This window comes from Rhinoderma darwinii (assembly GCF_050947455.1).
Source record: "Rhinoderma darwinii isolate aRhiDar2 chromosome 5 unlocalized genomic scaffold, aRhiDar2.hap1 SUPER_5_unloc_25, whole genome shotgun sequence".
Classification (NCBI taxonomy): Eukaryota; Metazoa; Chordata; class Amphibia; order Anura; family Rhinodermatidae; genus Rhinoderma; species Rhinoderma darwinii.
Window position 1 is genome coordinate 312,349 of NW_027461782.1, and position 15,874 is coordinate 328,222.

At 49.4% G+C, this 15,874-nt stretch overlaps 8 non-coding genes and 2 pseudogenes across 8 annotated transcripts; all 10 read left to right on the forward strand.

The window, feature by feature from the left end:
- Positions 1-1,085: 1,085 nt before the first annotated feature.
- LOC142688169 (U2 spliceosomal RNA) lies at positions 1,086-1,276 on the forward strand. Its single transcript, XR_012857322.1, has one exon. It is a non-coding gene; the product is annotated as a U2 spliceosomal RNA (small nuclear RNA).
- A 1,301-nt stretch (positions 1,277-2,577) lies between these two features.
- Positions 2,578-2,768, forward strand: LOC142688170 (U2 spliceosomal RNA). Its single transcript, XR_012857323.1, has one exon. It is a non-coding gene; the product is annotated as a U2 spliceosomal RNA (small nuclear RNA).
- Positions 2,769-4,069: 1,301 nt separating this feature from the next.
- Positions 4,070-4,260, forward strand: LOC142688171 (U2 spliceosomal RNA). Its single transcript, XR_012857324.1, has one exon. It is a non-coding gene; the product is annotated as a U2 spliceosomal RNA (small nuclear RNA).
- Positions 4,261-5,553: 1,293 nt separating this feature from the next.
- On the forward strand, positions 5,554-5,744 carry LOC142688174 (U2 spliceosomal RNA). The gene has a single exon (XR_012857326.1). It is a non-coding gene; the product is annotated as a U2 spliceosomal RNA (small nuclear RNA).
- Positions 5,745-7,045: 1,301 nt separating this feature from the next.
- LOC142688175 (U2 spliceosomal RNA) lies at positions 7,046-7,236 on the forward strand. The gene has a single exon (XR_012857327.1). It is a non-coding gene; the product is annotated as a U2 spliceosomal RNA (small nuclear RNA).
- Positions 7,237-8,537: 1,301 nt separating this feature from the next.
- Positions 8,538-8,728, forward strand: LOC142688176 (U2 spliceosomal RNA). The gene has a single exon (XR_012857328.1). It is a non-coding gene; the product is annotated as a U2 spliceosomal RNA (small nuclear RNA).
- Positions 8,729-10,025: 1,297 nt separating this feature from the next.
- Positions 10,026-10,095, forward strand: LOC142688408 (U2 spliceosomal RNA; annotated as a pseudogene).
- Positions 10,096-10,885: 790 nt separating this feature from the next.
- Positions 10,886-11,063, forward strand: LOC142688361 (U2 spliceosomal RNA; annotated as a pseudogene).
- A 1,301-nt stretch (positions 11,064-12,364) lies between these two features.
- LOC142688177 (U2 spliceosomal RNA) lies at positions 12,365-12,555 on the forward strand. Its single transcript, XR_012857329.1, has one exon. It is a non-coding gene; the product is annotated as a U2 spliceosomal RNA (small nuclear RNA).
- Positions 12,556-13,856: 1,301 nt separating this feature from the next.
- LOC142688178 (U2 spliceosomal RNA) lies at positions 13,857-14,047 on the forward strand. Its single transcript, XR_012857330.1, has one exon. It is a non-coding gene; the product is annotated as a U2 spliceosomal RNA (small nuclear RNA).
- The last annotated feature ends 1,827 nt before the right edge of the window (positions 14,048-15,874 follow it).

Consider the following 15,874-nt stretch of genomic DNA (forward strand, 5'->3'; position numbering starts at 1 on the left):
TTTCCGGCATTTCACATTGGAACAGCTCATTCACCTTCCTTGTCTTCTCTCCGCCCTCCCTCCTAGGTAGGTTAAAGAGCTGCACCTGAGCCAGCCACTGATTGATGCAGCACCACAGTCAAATAGCGGAGTGGAGTAGGGGAACAGCAAACAGCCATTAAAGCCGCCCGCCCGCCCGCCCGCCCGCCTGCCTGCCTGCCTGCCTGCCTGCCCGCCACAATGGACCTACCTGTGTACACTACATGGATGTGATGGAATGTACTGTCGTCCCTACATTTCAAGAAGAAGTAAGAATTGCAGTTGCAACAAAGCCTTGCTTGCCTACAAAGAGAGCAGCAATTTGGATTTGTTACTATGTTACCTAGAAGAATAACAAACTGTGCAAGGATGGAGGTTGTAGGAGCAAAGAGAAGTTGTCTGTAAAGTTGGTGGATGCTTATTTTCCATTTTGCAGTCCCTTGTCTCCCTCTTGTGGCCTCCTGGAGGCAAATAAATGTGCAAAAAAAAGACAGCCTGGCGGCCGGCTGTTGCAGTGTTGCCCTCTCAGGCAACACTGAGTGACTGACTGAGCCGCACCGTCTTATATAAAGTTCAGACGGAACTTTGCACGTGTCATAGTGGAGCCCTCAGGATTCCAGAGCCAGCTTTCTGACATCATAATGGGGCCTGCCTCAGAGATAAAAGCCTGGGCCCAGGCAGTGTTGGTCAGTGCTGCTCAGCAGGCAGCACCGGACTGGACTGGATTAAAGCTGATACAAGGTGTGAAGGAACAAGGGGTGGCTGTGGGCATGCACTTGCTGCCGCTGCCAGTGTTTATCTGCATGGCAGGAGGGCATTTGGGCGTTGCCAGGAAGGCGTTTTTATGTAGATTCCTCCTCTTTCAGCACTGCATTGTGGTGCAAGCAAAAGAAGCAAATCCTGTGTAGCTTCCTCTCCGGCCTTTATTCACCTCCCGCTTAGTAGCTGTAAATGTGTGTGAGCCTGCAGGGCCCCATGGAATTGCCTAGGAGTAGGCTGAATCAATCGCTGCAAGGGGTGAACAGCAGTATGGGACAGGCTCGGGCAAGGCAAGGGCCGCTCGGGTTATCGCTTCTCGGCCTTTTGGCTAAGATCAAGTGTAGTATCTGTTCTTATCAGTTTAATATCTGATACGTCCCCTATCTGGGGACCATATATTAAATGGATTTTTAGAACAGGGAGATGGAAATAGAGCTTGCTCTGTCCACTCCACGCATTGACCTGGTATTGCAGTATTTCCAGGACCGGTGCACCCTTCCCTTATGTGTTGACTAAAATCAGATTCCAAAAGTGCTATTTGTGTTTGCTATTGTTTTTGTCTTTCTGATGGGATCTCCCCTTTTAATCCCATTATTTCAACACCTGTTGGACAATGCATTTGTACAGTCATGTGTGATAATGAGCTCATTTATTAAATGCAATTAATTAATACATTGCCACCTCTTGTTGTGTGTGTGTCTTCTGTGTTTCTGTGTTTCCGGCATTTCACATTGGAACAGCTCATTCACCTTCCTTGTCTTCTCTCCGCCCTCCCTCCTAGGTAGGTTAAAGAGCTGCACCTGAGCCAGCCACTGATTGATGCAGCACCACAGTCAAATAGCGGAGTGGAGTAGGGGAACAGCAAACAGCCATTAAAGCCGCCCGCCCGCCCGCCCGCCCGCCTGCCTGCCTGCCTGCCTGCCTGCCCGCCACAATGGACCTACCTGTGTACACTACATGGATGTGATGGAATGTACTGTCGTCCCTACATTTCAAGAAGAAGTAAGAATTGCAGTTGCAACAAAGCCTTGCTTGCCTACAAAGAGAGCAGCAATTTGGATTTGTTACTATGTTACCTAGAAGAATAACAAACTGTGCAAGGATGGAGGTTGTAGGAGCAAAGAGAAGTTGTCTGTAAAGTTGGTGGATGCTTATTTTCCATTTTGCAGTCCCTTGTCTCCCTCTTGTGGCCTCCTGGAGGCAAATAAATGTGCAAAAAAAAGACAGCCTGGCGGCCGGCTGTTGCAGTGTTGCCCTCTCAGGCAACACTGAGTGACTGACTGAGCCGCACCGTCTTATATAAAGTTCAGACGGAACTTTGCACGTGTCATAGTGGAGCCCTCAGGATTCCAGAGCCAGCTTTCTGACATCATAATGGGGCCTGCCTCAGAGATAAAAGCCTGGGCCCAGGCAGTGTTGGTCAGTGCTGCTCAGCAGGCAGCACCGGACTGGACTGGATTAAAGCTGATACAAGGTGTGAAGGAACAAGGGGTGGCTGTGGGCATGCACTTGCTGCCGCTGCCAGTGTTTATCTGCATGGCAGGAGGGCATTTGGGCGTTGCCAGGAAGGCGTTTTTATGTAGATTCCTCCTCTTTCAGCACTGCATTGTGGTGCAAGCAAAAGAAGCAAATCCTGTGTAGCTTCCTCTCCGGCCTTTATTCACCTCCCGCTTAGTAGCTGTAAATGTGTGTGAGCCTGCAGGGCCCCATGGAATTGCCTAGGAGTAGGCTGAATCAATCGCTGCAAGGGGTGAACAGCAGTATGGGACAGGCTCGGGCAAGGCAAGGGCCGCTCGGGTTATCGCTTCTCGGCCTTTTGGCTAAGATCAAGTGTAGTATCTGTTCTTATCAGTTTAATATCTGATACGTCCCCTATCTGGGGACCATATATTAAATGGATTTTTAGAACAGGGAGATGGAAATAGAGCTTGCTCTGTCCACTCCACGCATTGACCTGGTATTGCAGTATTTCCAGGACCGGTGCACCCTTCCCTTATGTGTTGACTAAAATCAGATTCCAAAAGTGCTATTTGTGTTTGCTATTGTTTTTGTCTTTCTGATGGGATCTCCCCTTTTAATCCCATTATTTCAACACCTGTTGGACAATGCATTTGTACAGTCATGTGTGATAATGAGCTCATTTATTAAATGCAATTAATTAATACATTGCCACCTCTTGTTGTGTGTGTGTCTTCTGTGTTTCTGTGTTTCCGGCATTTCACATTGGAACAGCTCATTCACCTTCCTTGTCTTCTCTCCGCCCTCCCTCCTAGGTAGGTTAAAGAGCTGCACCTGAGCCAGCCACTGATTGATGCAGCACCACAGTCAAATAGCGGAGTGGAGTAGGGGAACAGCAAACAGCCATTAAAGCCGCCCGCCCGCCCGCCCGCCCGCCTGCCTGCCTGCCTGCCTGCCTGCCCGCCACAATGGACCTACCTGTGTACACTACATGGATGTGATGGAATGTACTGTCGTCCCTACATTTCAAGAAGAAGTAAGAATTGCAGTTGCAACAAAGCCTTGCTTGCCTACAAAGAGAGCAGCAATTTGGATTTGTTACTATGTTACCTAGAAGAATAACAAACTGTGCAAGGATGGAGGTTGTAGGAGCAAAGAGAAGTTGTCTGTAAAGTTGGTGGATGCTTATTTTCCATTTTGCAGTCCCTTGTCTCCCTCTTGTGGCCTCCTGGAGGCAAATAAATGTGCAAAAAAAAGACAGCCTGGCGGCCGGCTGTTGCAGTGTTGCCCTCTCAGGCAACACTGAGTGACTGACTGAGCCGCACCGTCTTATATAAAGTTCAGACGGAACTTTGCACGTGTCATAGTGGAGCCCTCAGGATTCCAGAGCCAGCTTTCTGACATCATAATGGGGCCTGCCTCAGAGATAAAAGCCTGGGCCCAGGCAGTGTTGGTCAGTGCTGCTCAGCAGGCAGCACCGGACTGGACTGGATTAAAGCTGATACAAGGTGTGAAGGAACAAGGGGTGGCTGTGGGCATGCACTTGCTGCCGCTGCCAGTGTTTATCTGCATGGCAGGAGGGCATTTGGGCGTTGCCAGGAAGGCGTTTTTATGTAGATTCCTCCTCTTTCAGCACTGCATTGTGGTGCAAGCAAAAGAAGCAAATCCTGTGTAGCTTCCTCTCCGGCCTTTATTCACCTCCCGCTTAGTAGCTGTAAATGTGTGTGAGCCTGCAGGGCCCCATGGAATTGCCTAGGAGTAGGCTGAATCAATCGCTGCAAGGGGTGAACAGCAGTATGGGACAGGCTCGGGCAAGGCAAGGGCCGCTCGGGTTATCGCTTCTCGGCCTTTTGGCTAAGATCAAGTGTAGTATCTGTTCTTATCAGTTTAATATCTGATACGTCCCCTATCTGGGGACCATATATTAAATGGATTTTTAGAACAGGGAGATGGAAATAGAGCTTGCTCTGTCCACTCCACGCATTGACCTGGTATTGCAGTATTTCCAGGACCGGTGCACCCTTCCCTTATGTGTTGACTAAAATCAGATTCCAAAAGTGCTATTTGTGTTTGCTATTGTTTTTGTCTTTCTGATGGGATCTCCCCTTTTAATCCCATTATTTCAACACCTGTTGGACAATGCATTTGTACAGTCATGTGTGATAATGAGCTCATTTATTAAATGCAATTAATTAATACATTGCCACCTCTTGTTGTGTGTGTGTCTTCTGTGTTTCTGTGTTTCCGGCATTTCACATTGGAACAGCTCATTCACCTTCCTTGTCTTCTCTCCGCCCTCCCTCCTAGGTAGGTTAAAGAGCTGCACCTGAGCCAGCCACTGATTGATGCAGCACCACAGTCAAATAGCGGAGTGGAGTAGGGGAACAGCAAACAGCCATTAAAGCCGCCCGCCCGCCCGCCTGCCTGCCTGCCTGCCTGCCTGCCCGCCACAATGGACCTACCTGTGTACACTACATGGATGTGATGGAATGTACTGTCGTCCCTACATTTCAAGAAGAAGTAAGAATTGCAGTTGCAACAAAGCCTTGCTTGCCTACAAAGAGAGCAGCAATTTGGATTTGTTACTATGTTACCTAGAAGAATAACAAACTGTGCAAGGATGGAGGTTGTAGGAGCAAAGAGAAGTTGTCTGTAAAGTTGGTGGATGCTTATTTTCCATTTTGCAGTCCCTTGTCTCCCTCTTGTGGCCTCCTGGAGGCAAATAAATGTGCAAAAAAAAGACAGCCTGGCGGCCGGCTGTTGCAGTGTTGCCCTCTCAGGCAACACTGAGTGACTGACTGAGCCGCACCGTCTTATATAAAGTTCAGACGGAACTTTGCACGTGTCATAGTGGAGCCCTCAGGATTCCAGAGCCAGCTTTCTGACATCATAATGGGGCCTGCCTCAGAGATAAAAGCCTGGGCCCAGGCAGTGTTGGTCAGTGCTGCTCAGCAGGCAGCACCGGACTGGACTGGATTAAAGCTGATACAAGGTGTGAAGGAACAAGGGGTGGCTGTGGGCATGCACTTGCTGCCGCTGCCAGTGTTTATCTGCATGGCAGGAGGGCATTTGGGCGTTGCCAGGAAGGCGTTTTTATGTAGATTCCTCCTCTTTCAGCACTGCATTGTGGTGCAAGCAAAAGAAGCAAATCCTGTGTAGCTTCCTCTCCGGCCTTTATTCACCTCCCGCTTAGTAGCTGTAAATGTGTGTGAGCCTGCAGGGCCCCATGGAATTGCCTAGGAGTAGGCTGAATCAATCGCTGCAAGGGGTGAACAGCAGTATGGGACAGGCTCGGGCAAGGCAAGGGCCGCTCGGGTTATCGCTTCTCGGCCTTTTGGCTAAGATCAAGTGTAGTATCTGTTCTTATCAGTTTAATATCTGATACGTCCCCTATCTGGGGACCATATATTAAATGGATTTTTAGAACAGGGAGATGGAAATAGAGCTTGCTCTGTCCACTCCACGCATTGACCTGGTATTGCAGTATTTCCAGGACCGGTGCACCCTTCCCTTATGTGTTGACTAAAATCAGATTCCAAAAGTGCTATTTGTGTTTGCTATTGTTTTTGTCTTTCTGATGGGATCTCCCCTTTTAATCCCATTATTTCAACACCTGTTGGACAATGCATTTGTACAGTCATGTGTGATAATGAGCTCATTTATTAAATGCAATTAATTAATACATTGCCACCTCTTGTTGTGTGTGTGTCTTCTGTGTTTCTGTGTTTCCGGCATTTCACATTGGAACAGCTCATTCACCTTCCTTGTCTTCTCTCCGCCCTCCCTCCTAGGTAGGTTAAAGAGCTGCACCTGAGCCAGCCACTGATTGATGCAGCACCACAGTCAAATAGCGGAGTGGAGTAGGGGAACAGCAAACAGCCATTAAAGCCGCCCGCCCGCCCGCCCGCCCGCCTGCCTGCCTGCCTGCCTGCCTGCCCGCCACAATGGACCTACCTGTGTACACTACATGGATGTGATGGAATGTACTGTCGTCCCTACATTTCAAGAAGAAGTAAGAATTGCAGTTGCAACAAAGCCTTGCTTGCCTACAAAGAGAGCAGCAATTTGGATTTGTTACTATGTTACCTAGAAGAATAACAAACTGTGCAAGGATGGAGGTTGTAGGAGCAAAGAGAAGTTGTCTGTAAAGTTGGTGGATGCTTATTTTCCATTTTGCAGTCCCTTGTCTCCCTCTTGTGGCCTCCTGGAGGCAAATAAATGTGCAAAAAAAAGACAGCCTGGCGGCCGGCTGTTGCAGTGTTGCCCTCTCAGGCAACACTGAGTGACTGACTGAGCCGCACCGTCTTATATAAAGTTCAGACGGAACTTTGCACGTGTCATAGTGGAGCCCTCAGGATTCCAGAGCCAGCTTTCTGACATCATAATGGGGCCTGCCTCAGAGATAAAAGCCTGGGCCCAGGCAGTGTTGGTCAGTGCTGCTCAGCAGGCAGCACCGGACTGGACTGGATTAAAGCTGATACAAGGTGTGAAGGAACAAGGGGTGGCTGTGGGCATGCACTTGCTGCCGCTGCCAGTGTTTATCTGCATGGCAGGAGGGCATTTGGGCGTTGCCAGGAAGGCGTTTTTATGTAGATTCCTCCTCTTTCAGCACTGCATTGTGGTGCAAGCAAAAGAAGCAAATCCTGTGTAGCTTCCTCTCCGGCCTTTATTCACCTCCCGCTTAGTAGCTGTAAATGTGTGTGAGCCTGCAGGGCCCCATGGAATTGCCTAGGAGTAGGCTGAATCAATCGCTGCAAGGGGTGAACAGCAGTATGGGACAGGCTCGGGCAAGGCAAGGGCCGCTCGGGTTATCGCTTCTCGGCCTTTTGGCTAAGATCAAGTGTAGTATCTGTTCTTATCAGTTTAATATCTGATACGTCCCCTATCTGGGGACCATATATTAAATGGATTTTTAGAACAGGGAGATGGAAATAGAGCTTGCTCTGTCCACTCCACGCATTGACCTGGTATTGCAGTATTTCCAGGACCGGTGCACCCTTCCCTTATGTGTTGACTAAAATCAGATTCCAAAAGTGCTATTTGTGTTTGCTATTGTTTTTGTCTTTCTGATGGGATCTCCCCTTTTAATCCCATTATTTCAACACCTGTTGGACAATGCATTTGTACAGTCATGTGTGATAATGAGCTCATTTATTAAATGCAATTAATTAATACATTGCCACCTCTTGTTGTGTGTGTGTCTTCTGTGTTTCTGTGTTTCCGGCATTTCACATTGGAACAGCTCATTCACCTTCCTTGTCTTCTCTCCGCCCTCCCTCCTAGGTAGGTTAAAGAGCTGCACCTGAGCCAGCCACTGATTGATGCAGCACCACAGTCAAATAGCGGAGTGGAGTAGGGGAACAGCAAACAGCCATTAAAGCCGCCCGCCCGCCCGCCCGCCCGCCTGCCTGCCTGCCTGCCTGCCTGCCCGCCACAATGGACCTACCTGTGTACACTACATGGATGTGATGGAATGTACTGTCGTCCCTACATTTCAAGAAGAAGTAAGAATTGCAGTTGCAACAAAGCCTTGCTTGCCTACAAAGAGAGCAGCAATTTGGATTTGTTACTATGTTACCTAGAAGAATAACAAACTGTGCAAGGATGGAGGTTGTAGGAGCAAAGAGAAGTTGTCTGTAAAGTTGGTGGATGCTTATTTTCCATTTTGCAGTCCCTTGTCTCCCTCTTGTGGCCTCCTGGAGGCAAATAAATGTGCAAAAAAAAGACAGCCTGGCGGCCGGCTGTTGCAGTGTTGCCCTCTCAGGCAACACTGAGTGACTGACTGAGCCGCACCGTCTTATATAAAGTTCAGACGGAACTTTGCACGTGTCATAGTGGAGCCCTCAGGATTCCAGAGCCAGCTTTCTGACATCATAATGGGGCCTGCCTCAGAGATAAAAGCCTGGGCCCAGGCAGTGTTGGTCAGTGCTGCTCAGCAGGCAGCACCGGACTGGACTGGATTAAAGCTGATACAAGGTGTGAAGGAACAAGGGGTGGCTGTGGGCATGCACTTGCTGCCGCTGCCAGTGTTTATCTGCATGGCAGGAGGGCATTTGGGCGTTGCCAGGAAGGCGTTTTTATGTAGATTCCTCCTCTTTCAGCACTGCATTGTGGTGCAAGCAAAAGAAGCAAATCCTGTGTAGCTTCCTCTCCGGCCTTTATTCACCTCCCGCTTAGTAGCTGTAAATGTGTGTGAGCCTGCAGGGCCCCATGGAATTGCCTAGGAGTAGGCTGAATCAATCGCTGCAAGGGGTGAACAGCAGTATGGGACAGGCTCGGGCAAGGCAAGGGCCGCTCGGGTTATCGCTTCTCGGCCTTTTGGCTAAGATCAAGTGTAGTATCTGTTCTTATCAGTTTAATATCTGATACGTCCCCTATCTGGGGACCATATATTAAATGGATTTTTAGAACAGGGAGATGGAAATAGAGCTTGCTCTGTCCACTCCACGCATTGACCTGGTATTGCAGTATTTCCAGGACCGGTGCACCCTTCCCTTATGTGTTGACTAAAATCAGATTCCAAAAGTGCTATTTGTGTTTGCTATTGTTTTTGTCTTTCTGATGGGATCTCCCCTTTTAATCCCATTATTTCAACACCTGTTGGACAATGCATTTGTACAGTCATGTGTGATAATGAGCTCATTTATTAAATGCAATTAATTAATACATTGCCACCTCTTGTTGTGTGTGTGTCTTCTGTGTTTCTGTGTTTCCGGCATTTCACATTGGAACAGCTCATTCACCTTCCTTGTCTTCTCTCCGCCCTCCCTCCTAGGTAGGTTAAAGAGCTGCACCTGAGCCAGCCACTGATTGATGCAGCACCACAGTCAAATAGCGGAGTGGAGTAGGGGAACAGCAAACAGCCATTAAAGCCGCCCGCCCGCCCGCCCGCCCGCCTGCCTGCCTGCCTGCCTGCCCGCCACAATGGACCTACCTGTGTACACTACATGGATGTGATGGAATGTACTGTCGTCCCTACATTTCAAGAAGAAGTAAGAATTGCAGTTGCAACAAAGCCTTGCTTGCCTACAAAGAGAGCAGCAATTTGGATTTGTTACTATGTTACCTAGAAGAATAACAAACTGTGCAAGGATGGAGGTTGTAGGAGCAAAGAGAAGTTGTCTGTAAAGTTGGTGGATGCTTATTTTCCATTTTGCAGTCCCTTGTCTCCCTCTTGTGGCCTCCTGGAGGCAAATAAATGTGCAAAAAAAAGACAGCCTGGCGGCCGGCTGTTGCAGTGTTGCCCTCTCAGGCAACACTGAGTGACTGACTGAGCCGCACCGTCTTATATAAAGTTCAGACGGAACTTTGCACGTGTCATAGTGGAGCCCTCAGGATTCCAGAGCCAGCTTTCTGACATCATAATGGGGCCTGCCTCAGAGATAAAAGCCTGGGCCCAGGCAGTGTTGGTCAGTGCTGCTCAGCAGGCAGCACCGGACTGGACTGGATTAAAGCTGATACAAGGTGTGAAGGAACAAGGGGTGGCTGTGGGCATGCACTTGCTGCCGCTGCCAGTGTTTATCTGCATGGCAGGAGGGCATTTGGGCGTTGCCAGGAAGGCGTTTTTATGTAGATTCCTCCTCTTTCAGCACTGCATTGTGGTGCAAGCAAAAGAAGCAAATCCTGTGTAGCTTCCTCTCCGGCCTTTATTCACCTCCCGCTTAGTAGCTGTAAATGTGTGTGAGCCTGCAGGGCCCCATGGAATTGCCTAGGAGTAGGCTGAATCAATCGCTGCAAGGGGTGAACAGCAGTATGGGACAGGCTCGGGCAAGGCAAGGGCCGCTCGGGTTATCGCTTCTCGGCCTTTTGGCTAAGATCAAGTGTAGTACCTGCTCAAGCTGAGGTTAGTAATCATCCCTGCCGGTGGTACGTGGGCCATCGTAGGGGGATGACAGAACGCCGAGGTGAGGGCAGGGAACCACAACGGTCATCGCTCTGGTGTACGCATTTGGTTTAAAGGTACCATTTGTAGGTGACCAGGCGACCGCCGGATCGAGGTCATTAGGCCGGGTAGTTTGGAAGCCCGAGTTGCTATGTGCCCCAGGGCTGGTGACCCTGGGGTGCCCTAACTCACTGGGGGTGGGATCCCACTGAGTGAAGGCACACTTGCACGCACTCTCTTTCACGCTATATGAGCACACACCTTTATTCTCCCGGCCTTCTGGCTGGGAGATGAGGAATTTTTTTATACCTGGCGGATGTCCAGGCTGTATCACAGCGCACATCCACTTATTTAATTTTGTTTTTCACTGTGTGTTTGTCACGTTTGTCACAAGGATTTTGGGATGCGGTGCCCTTTTGGGACCCTCCTGAGGTCTAGGGGGAAAATGTGTGGCCTTCTGGTTCCTTTTTCCCCTGCAACCCGGCCTCCCTTCTTCGGAGGGGAGGTGCAACTAGGATGCAGGCTCCTAGGTGGACACTGGGGTGGCAGCCCAGGTAGAAGCCTAGGAGTGTGTTTGGGTCTCCCTAAGCTTCGGCGAGGGGGGACCATCGATCCTTGATCCTCTAGGCCTATGGTTTGGAGGGTCAGGGAATGGTTATGCGGGGCCTCTCTCTTTTAAGAGAAGGGCTGCGATAGACCGCATCCTTGTGCACTTTTTGTGTGGCACCTCTGCACTTTTTATGCACTTGGGTGATAGAAAGCACGACTCGGGCTTTTAATAAAAAAAAAAAAATCTGTTCTTATCAGTTTAATATCTGATACGTCCCCTATCTGGGGACCATATATTAAATGGATTTTTAGAACAGGGAGATGGAAATAGAGCTTGCTCTGTCCACTCCACGCATTGACCTGGTATTGCAGTATTTCCAGGACCGGTGCACCCTTCCCTTATGTGTTGACTAAAATCAGATTCCAAAAGTGCTATTTGTGTTTGCTATTGTTTTTGTCTTTCTGATGGGATCTCCCCTTTTAATCCCATTATTTCAACACCTGTTGGACAATGCATTTGTACAGTCATGTGTGATAATGAGCTCATTTATTAAATGCAATTAATTAATACATTGCCACCTCTTGTTGTGTGTGTGTCTTCTGTGTTTCTGTGTTTCCGGCATTTCACATTGGAACAGCTCATTCACCTTCCTTGTCTTCTCTCCGCCCTCCCTCCTAGGTAGGTTAAAGAGCTGCACCTGAGCCAGCCACTGATTGATGCAGCACCACAGTCAAATAGCGGAGTGGAGTAGGGGAACAGCAAACAGCCATTAAAGCCGCCCGCCCGCCCGCCCGCCCGCCTGCCTGCCTGCCTGCCTGCCTGCCCGCCACAATGGACCTACCTGTGTACACTACATGGATGTGATGGAATGTACTGTCGTCCCTACATTTCAAGAAGAAGTAAGAATTGCAGTTGCAACAAAGCCTTGCTTGCCTACAAAGAGAGCAGCAATTTGGATTTGTTACTATGTTACCTAGAAGAATAACAAACTGTGCAAGGATGGAGGTTGTAGGAGCAAAGAGAAGTTGTCTGTAAAGTTGGTGGATGCTTATTTTCCATTTTGCAGTCCCTTGTCTCCCTCTTGTGGCCTCCTGGAGGCAAATAAATGTGCAAAAAAAAGACAGCCTGGCGGCCGGCTGTTGCAGTGTTGCCCTCTCAGGCAACACTGAGTGACTGACTGAGCCGCACCGTCTTATATAAAGTTCAGACGGAACTTTGCACGTGTCATAGTGGAGCCCTCAGGATTCCAGAGCCAGCTTTCTGACATCATAATGGGGCCTGCCTCAGAGATAAAAGCCTGGGCCCAGGCAGTGTTGGTCAGTGCTGCTCAGCAGGCAGCACCGGACTGGACTGGATTAAAGCTGATACAAGGTGTGAAGGAACAAGGGGTGGCTGTGGGCATGCACTTGCTGCCGCTGCCAGTGTTTATCTGCATGGCAGGAGGGCATTTGGGCGTTGCCAGGAAGGCGTTTTTATGTAGATTCCTCCTCTTTCAGCACTGCATTGTGGTGCAAGCAAAAGAAGCAAATCCTGTGTAGCTTCCTCTCCGGCCTTTATTCACCTCCCGCTTAGTAGCTGTAAATGTGTGTGAGCCTGCAGGGCCCCATGGAATTGCCTAGGAGTAGGCTGAATCAATCGCTGCAAGGGGTGAACAGCAGTATGGGACAGGCTCGGGCAAGGCAAGGGCCGCTCGGGTTATCGCTTCTCGGCCTTTTGGCTAAGATCAAGTGTAGTATCTGTTCTTATCAGTTTAATATCTGATACGTCCCCTATCTGGGGACCATATATTAAATGGATTTTTAGAACAGGGAGATGGAAATAGAGCTTGCTCTGTCCACTCCACGCATTGACCTGGTATTGCAGTATTTCCAGGACCGGTGCACCCTTCCCTTATGTGTTGACTAAAATCAGATTCCAAAAGTGCTATTTGTGTTTGCTATTGTTTTTGTCTTTCTGATGGGATCTCCCCTTTTAATCCCATTATTTCAACACCTGTTGGACAATGCATTTGTACAGTCATGTGTGATAATGAGCTCATTTATTAAATGCAATTAATTAATACATTGCCACCTCTTGTTGTGTGTGTGTCTTCTGTGTTTCTGTGTTTCCGGCATTTCACATTGGAACAGCTCATTCACCTTCCTTGTCTTCTCTCCGCCCTCCCTCCTAGGTAGGTTAAAGAGCTGCACCTGAGCCAGCCACTGATTGATGCAGCACCACAGTCAAATAGCGGAGTGGAGTAGGGGAACAGCAAACAGCCATTAAAGCCGCCCGCCCGCCCGCCCGCCCGCCTGCCTGCCTGCCTGCCTGCCTGCCCGCCACAATGGACCTACCTGTGTACACTACATGGATGTGATGGAATGTACTGTCGTCCCTACATTTCAAGAAGAAGTAAGAATTGCAGTTGCAACAAAGCCTTGCTTGCCTACAAAGAGAGCAGCAATTTGGATTTGTTACTATGTTACCTAGAAGAATAACAAACTGTGCAAGGATGGAGGTTGTAGGAGCAAAGAGAAGTTGTCTGTAAAGTTGGTGGATGCTTATTTTCCATTTTGCAGTCCCTTGTCTCCCTCTTGTGGCCTCCTGGAGGCAAATAAATGTGCAAAAAAAAGACAGCCTGGCGGCCGGCTGTTGCAGTGTTGCCCTCTCAGGCAACACTGAGTGACTGACTGAGCCGCACCGTCTTATATAAAGTTCAGACGGAACTTTGCACGTGTCATAGTGGAGCCCTCAGGATTCCAGAGCCAGCTTTCTGACATCATAATGGGGCCTGCCTCAGAGATAAAAGCCTGGGCCCAGGCAGTGTTGGTCAGTGCTGCTCAGCAGGCAGCACCGGACTGGACTGGATTAAAGCTGATACAAGGTGTGAAGGAACAAGGGGTGGCTGTGGGCATGCACTTGCTGCCGCTGCCAGTGTTTATCTGCATGGCAGGAGGGCATTTGGGCGTTGCCAGGAAGGCGTTTTTATGTAGATTCCTCCTCTTTCAGCACTGCATTGTGGTGCAAGCAAAAGAAGCAAATCCTGTGTAGCTTCCTCTCCGGCCTTTATTCACCTCCCGCTTAGTAGCTGTAAATGTGTGTGAGCCTGCAGGGCCCCATGGAATTGCCTAGGAGTAGGCTGAATCAATCGCTGCAAGGGGTGAACAGCAGTATGGGACAGGCTCGGGCAAGGCAAGGGCCGCTCGGGTTATCGCTTCTCGGCCTTTTGGCTAAGATCAAGTGTAGTATCTGTTCTTATCAGTTTAATATCTGATACGTCCCCTATCTGGGGACCATATATTAAATGGATTTTTAGAACAGGGAGATGGAAATAGAGCTTGCTCTGTCCACTCCACGCATTGACCTGGTATTGCAGTATTTCCAGGACCGGTGCACCCTTCCCTTATGTGTTGACTAAAATCAGATTCCAAAAGTGCTATTTGTGTTTGCTATTGTTTTTGTCTTTCTGATGGGATCTCCCCTTTTAATCCCATTATTTCAACACCTGTTGGACAATGCATTTGTACAGTCATGTGTGATAATGAGCTCATTTATTAAATGCAATTAATTAATACATTGCCACCTCTTGTTGTGTGTGTGTCTTCTGTGTTTCTGTGTTTCCGGCATTTCACATTGGAACAGCTCATTCACCTTCCTTGTCTTCTCTCCGCCCTCCCTCCTAGGTAGGTTAAAGAGCTGCACCTGAGCCAGCCACTGATTGATGCAGCACCACAGTCAAATAGCGGAGTGGAGTAGGGGAACAGCAAACAGCCATTAAAGCCGCCCGCCCGCCCGCCCGCCCGCCTGCCTGCCTGCCTGCCTGCCTGCCCGCCACAATGGACCTACCTGTGTACACTACATGGATGTGATGGAATGTACTGTCGTCCCTACATTTCAAGAAGAAGTAAGAATTGCAGTTGCAACAAAGCCTTGCTTGCCTACAAAGAGAGCAGCAATTTGGATTTGTTACTATGTTACCTAGAAGAATAACAAACTGTGCAAGGATGGAGGTTGTAGGAGCAAAGAGAAGTTGTCTGTAAAGTTGGTGGATGCTTATTTTCCATTTTGCAGTCCCTTGTCTCCCTCTTGTGGCCTCCTGGAGGCAAATAAATGTGCAAAAAAAAGACAGCCTGGCGGCCGGCTGTTGCAGTGTTGCCCTCTCAGGCAACACTGAGTGACTGACTGAGCCGCACCGTCTTATATAAAGTTCAGACGGAACTTTGCACGTGTCATAGTGGAGCCCTCAGGATTCCAGAGCCAGCTTTCTGACATCATAATGGGGCCTGCCTCAGAGATAAAAGCCTGGGCCCAGGCAGTGTTGGTCAGTGCTGCTCAGCAGGCAGCACCGGACTGGACTGGATTAAAGCTGATACAAGGTGTGAAGGAACAAGGGGTGGCTGTGGGCATGCACTTGCTGCCGCTGCCAGTGTTTATCTGCATGGCAGGAGGGCATTTGGGCGTTGCCAGGAAGGCGTTTTTATGTAGATTCCTCCTCTTTCAGCACTGCATTGTGGTGCAAGCAAAAGAAGCAAATCCTGTGTAGCTTCCTCTCCGGCCTTTATTCACCTCCCGCTTAGTAGCTGTAAATGTGTGTGAGCCTGCAGGGCCCCATGGAATTGCCTAGGAGTAGGCTGAATCAATCGCTGCAAGGGGTGAACAGCAGTATGGGACAGGCTCGGGCAAGGCAAGGGCCGCTCGGGTTATCGCTTCTCGGCCTTTTGGCTAAGACCAAGTGTATTTATACAGGAGGTTTTTAGTCAGAAGGTGCTCAGGTACCCTCTCTCTCGGCCTCGGGGGATCGTCCAGGTTCGCCTGGACTTCACCCCCGTGCTGCTATTTGGGAGAGAGGCTTAGTCCTGAGCAACGAGTTGCGATCCCCCCCCCAGCCCTTTGGTGTGTCTCCTTAAAGCCAAAGGGCGCAGCGCAAGCTGTGCGGTACCGACCTGGCCACGCAAATGGCAGGCGGACCTGATGCGGTGCCGGTATACGCCCGGTTGAGGAATACTGCAAGATTTATCTTGGCAGAGGGTGGAGGCGGTCCTCGTGGTCTCAAGTTCCTTGTCCACGATATTTTGGAAAAGCGGTTGGCGGTCCACAAGAACGAGATTTTGGCGATCCAGGACTACCCAAGGCGTGGAGTGTACGACGTGACCTTTATGGGAGAAGGAATCCTCCGTGATGCCATGGGAAAAGCTGAGAGGCAACAAGGTGAACTCATGGCCTTGGGA